The 5,482-nt window shown below is 45.3% G+C and overlaps 1 non-coding gene across 1 annotated transcript; it reads right to left on the bottom strand.

Annotated features, from left to right (window-relative positions):
* Positions 1-402: 402 nt before the first annotated feature.
* On the bottom strand, positions 403-477 carry Trnat-ugu. Its single transcript has one exon. It is a non-coding gene; the product is annotated as a tRNA-Thr (tRNA).
* Positions 478-5,482: the final 5,005 nt, after the last annotated feature.

The raw sequence follows: 5,482 nt of genomic DNA, 5'->3' as shown, positions 1-5,482 counted from the left end.
AGAGGAACGGTAGTAAGGAGAAGCCCTGAGTCGGCCAAAAAGACGAATTTGGATGACCATTTACTGATCCAGTCCATTGATCACACAACTCCAAGAATAACGTATCTGCGCAATATGTTACTGACTACCATGTACATTAACCGATGCCCGCCGCGGTTTAACACGCTGCTTCCCGAGCGATAAGGCGTGGCAGAACCCGGCACGAATCCGCCCGGCGGATTAGTGTCGAGGTCCGGTGTGCCGGCCAGCTTTTGGATGTTTTTTAAGGCGGTTTTCCATCTGCCTCGGCGAATGGGGGCAGGTTCCCCTTATTCCGCCTCAGTTACACTATTTAGAATGATATTAATACCTTCAGGTGCTAACAGGCGTTGATATGTATCAACGGGGACAGGTGAGAATGTGTGCCTCGACCGGGACTCGAACCCGGGATCTCCTGCTTACATGGCAGACGCTCTATCCATCTGAACCACCGAGGGCACAGAGGATAGTGCGACTGCAGGGACTATCTCGCGCACGCCTCCCTCGAGACCCACATTCTCACCTTGTATGTCCACACACGTAGTGTCCCACCCCAACACACTCATTACTTGTGGAAGACATTCTTACCAACCCCCGTAAGAGTTCAGGGAGTATGTGTGTATCCGTACAGAAGAAGAAGGTCATGGCCGGTGTTGCCAGAACTATATACGAGGCCTGTTCAGAAAGTAAGCTCCGATTGATTGCCAAATTGAAACCACAGTGAACATCAGAAATGTTTTACTCGTAACAATTAGCTACACCTTTCAGCTACTTCTCTACGTAGTCACCGTTCTGACTTAGACTTTTGTCACAGCGTTGTACCAACTTTTCAATAGCCTCATCATAGAAGGTAGCCGCCAGTGCTTTCCGCCAATTCTCCACGCTGGCCTACACCTCGTTGTCTGTGTCAAAATGTTGTCTTCAAAGACAGCGGTTCATGTGACCAGAGATGAAACTCAGGGGGAGACAATTGCGGACTGTATTGTGGGTAATCTCACATTTCCATTTGAAAACGATGCAGGAGCATCTTCATTGCCCCTGCAGAATGCGGCTGAGAATTGTCTTGAAGAAGAAACAGCACGACAGTTATGTAATGTTAGCTGCATAGCTTCAGGCGAAATTTCTCACCAGGCCCTCATACTTGGCGGCAGACACTATTTTCTAGACATCTTTACGCACTCACTGCGGGCTCAGAAATGAGAAGAGCGACGTGATGCTAACTGGGGTTATACTAGAGACACTACCCAACACATCTGTGCAAAGCTTTATCGGATTTTCATAGTCGTTTCCATTTCGCGACCGATCGGAGCTTACTTTCTGAACGCCCCTCGTACTTATATGGATATGGTGTCTGTTACGTCGGACATGTCCGAAAGAACAGATACCATATCAATATAAGTATATCAATTACACTATGTCGGCGAGTGCTGCGCAAACACTGTCTCCACGTATGTGTACACCATACTGAAGGCCGAACCCCACAGTACCCTGGGTTCGGTGTGGGGCGGCGGTGGGGTGGGTGGACTGCTGTGGCCTGTTCGGTTGTGAAGCAGCGAGGGCTACGGCGGGACGAAGCCTCTCCGCCGTTTCTAGGTCCCCTGTTCAATACACAATACAATACACAATACACACTAACAGATGAAAAATATCGGGACACCTCTGCATAGTGCGGTGTTGGCCACCAGATGTCACAAGAGGCGGACCTATCAGAATAAAAAATTCGCCAAACGAATACCTAACATTATCTGCAGTGCTAGTATTTAAGTACAGAGAAGGTGGTATTACGTTATGAGGTCTTTCCAGTAGTTAGAGCGTGCTCCCTCAATGCGCTCAAGAAAATACAGAAGGATATAAACACATTGCTTTGCATTGTGAACTGTTAGGAGACGATGACTGTTGGTATCAGCATAACAACGGACACTGCAATAAAGCAACATCTTTGAGATAATCGTTTATCGACAACAGTATTCCTGAAATGCACTGGCCTGTCCAGACTCCGGAGCTGAACCTAGTGGAAAATCTCAGGGATCAGTTAGAACTTAGACTTAGCTCAAGATTCCAGTGTCCAGCCTCACTACCTTCTCTGGTTTCAGCTCCTGAGGAAGAATGGGCTGCCACTCTTTCACAGACATTCGGACACCTCATTGAAACTGTTCCCAGCAGAATTTAAGCCAACATAAAGCCGAAACGTGTACGCTAGTATGTCTCCGCAAACTTTTGATCAGGTAGTGTACTTTGCAGGAGGAAAAAGTGAGGGCGCACGTACATAGCTAGTGTATCACGGAAATCCTTTATCTATTTCTATCCATCAACACTTTCATGGCAATGAATTTCAAAATACAGTTTTCTGAATAGTGTCTACGGAAACTACAAACTGATGTGGCGTTTTTATGCAATGTTTTGTTCATGGGTGAAGCATCGTTTACAAAGCATGTGCCAGCAGACATCAGCAGTATGCACTAATAGTCAGATGAAAATCCACGGTGGCTGAGAGAAGTGCATAAACTACGACCTCGGTCCGACTAGGTGAAGAGCGGGAGTGTCAAGAATCTCGCAATTGTTTTATTGATGGGGCTCTAAGTAGCCACAAGTATCTATACTTCCTAGCAGACGTACTGCCGCTGTTATTGCAAGACATAGCAGTGTATGTAAGGCAGTACGTGTGGTAGGAATACCACGCATGTCCCATCTATTCGGCACAGAAAATTACAGATTCTCTTAGCGTAACATTTGCAGATCACTGGATTGGTCGTCTGGAAACCATAAAACGGACTGCAGGTTTGCCAGTCTTAACGCCTCTGAACATTTTGTGTCTCGGGAAATAATAAACAAGAATTCTATAAGGAAACACCGACGACTGCCGTATGCATGAAGTGCCGTGTAGTAAGGGCTAGTGCTGCTATGTCCAGATGAAGTGCAACGTGCAGTATTGTCTGTGCGGAATAGCTTTATACCATTTATCAAAGTTAAATTTCAACGTTTTGAGCACTTGATATGACAGTTATAATAATACACACACGAACCCCACCTCAGCTATGTGTTAGCTTGCATTTGGTACAGTGAGGAGGACTTTTTGGGACCTCTTCTCCGGACGTTGGGACAACGGTTTGCGGGAATATTGTCTTGTTACACGTTGGTTAGTCTTCTTCGAAGGCTCTTTCGAATATCACAGAAAATATTATATAGTTTCTTTAGAAGAAAAAATCTGGATGAGTACCAATAGGACTCTCGTACCGAGGATTCAGTACAAAGTATAGAGGTAGTACACCTGTCCAAGGAGAATAGTGAATTTCGACGATTTTAGCTTGTTATCGATAATGATACTGGTAAACATCAGTGACCCAAATGACCGTATCTTTTGTATGCATTGACGTAGAAGCATAAATGTTTTACACAGACAAGGGACCGTGGACTTTAGAATTTTAACTCGATAAGTCTACCCGTTCCTGAGGAAAAGGACTCTTGACAGACAGACAGGCAGTCGGATTGCAAATGATCAACACAAAAAATAGTTTTTTCGTGTGATGTAATTAAAAATTAACAATGTTTTGATTTTTTCATTTACTTTTACTGTGGATCCTTGCTTCGTGCCAAATTTCATGATTCTAGCTCAACCGGATGTACGCTACACATTTTGATCAGTGAGTTTACGAGTATCAAAATACGTCACATGAATGACCATATCTTTTGATCGCTTTGACGTAGAAGCTTAAATGTTTTGCACCACCAAGAGATGCAGAATTTAGTATGTGGTATAAATTTCAGCTTCATACGTCTCCTCTTTCCTGAGAAAAAGGGTTGTTAACAATCGGACTGAGAGGCAGACATGCGAACAATCCTGTAAGGATTACATTCTACCGTTTGGGATACGGAACCCTAAAAACATTCAGCGTTATAATTATGTAGCAGTAAACTTTAAAAATTGCTTGCTTAAGTCAGAAAACTAGCCATATTGCCCGGTATAGCTCAGTGATTCGATATATTTACTCGTTATGGATATACGAGGGATATTCGGAAAGTAAGTTCCGATCGGCCAATAAATGGAAACCACGGTGAAAATGTAATAAAGCTTGGCACATATGTTTTCGACAGTGTCTCTAGTATCCCTGTCGGTTGCATCACTTCTCTCGTTTCAGTTCTGAGGGCATGGTGAGCACGTAAAGATGCGTATAAAATAGTGTCTCCCGCCAAGTATGAGCTCCTGGTGAGAGATTTCGCCTGATATTATGCAGCCCACTTTACAGAACTGTTATACGGTTCCTACTTCGTGACAATTCTCGGTCGCAATCTGCGGGGGCAATGAAAATGCTCCTGCAGCGTTTTCGATGGGAAGTGTTTGATCACCCGCACTACAGCCGGTAATCCTTCTCAGTTTCATCTCTGCTCACAATAACTACTGTCTATGAAGACAACATTTTCGCACAGACAAGAAGCTATAGATGAGCGTAGGGAATTGGCGGGAAGCACAAGCGGCTGCCTTCTATGACGGGGGTATTAGAAAGATGGAATAACGATGCGACAGATGTAGCTGGAGCGGCGACTATGTAGAGAAGTAACTGGAAGGTGGGGCCAACTGTCCCAAATAAAACGTTTCTGATTTTCAATGTAGTTTCCATTTCGCGACTGATCGGAACTTACTTTCTGGACAAGACTCGTATTTGAAGTGACCCTCCCGGATAGCCGTGACTGTTAGCGCGCCGGTCCCGAATGGGAAACTCCTGCTTGGTTAACGACAATGCCCGGTGTGCCGGCCGGTCTGGATGTGGTTTTAAAGTGGTTTCCCACGCCCCACTAGGTGAATACCGCGGAATACCTACGCCACGCCTCAGTTACACGATTCGCAAACACTCAGAAAACGTTCGCATATTTTCACATGTGACATGCGTTAACTCTAGACGCGGAGATGAGGTACACAAATTGCTTTCGGGGGAGGAAGGGCTGGTGACAAGGAGGGAATCCTCCCATCCTCTACCACTAACATTGGCAAATACAATAATTAACAAACCCACCCCGTGTAGATACGGGACGAAAGTCAGGAAAAATTTAGAAGATGGATGTATTTGAAGTGGCCTATCTTGGATGAAAAGGGACTCCCTCTCCACTAATTTTATCTTTACCGCATTCTCTATCCACGTTGTGAAGTACAGTGTGCAATCCCGTTTATCGAAGCGGTGCAAATGCCAAGAAAAATCCTGCAAGTACAAGACGAAAATGGTAAGAGCATAAGGGGATTATGCGGGAATCTACTCGCTGGGGAGAATCCGACCAGGTGAGTGAAGGAGAGGGGTGACGCGGTGGTAACACACAGGACGCTTATTCTGGAGGACGGAGCGTGAAACCCGTGTCCGTATACCCGGATATTACCGGATATACCCGGATATTACCGTGTTTCCCTAAACCGCTGAACATAAATGATTCATTTAAAGGGCACAGCCGATATCGTTCCCCTTCCTTTACAGCCACG

This window comes from Schistocerca americana, chromosome 2 (genome assembly GCF_021461395.2).
Source record: "Schistocerca americana isolate TAMUIC-IGC-003095 chromosome 2, iqSchAmer2.1, whole genome shotgun sequence".
Lineage (NCBI taxonomy): Eukaryota > Metazoa > Arthropoda > Insecta > Orthoptera > Acrididae > Schistocerca > Schistocerca americana.
Note: the sequence above shows the minus strand (reverse complement) of the source record. Positions and strands in the feature narration are given on the sequence as shown.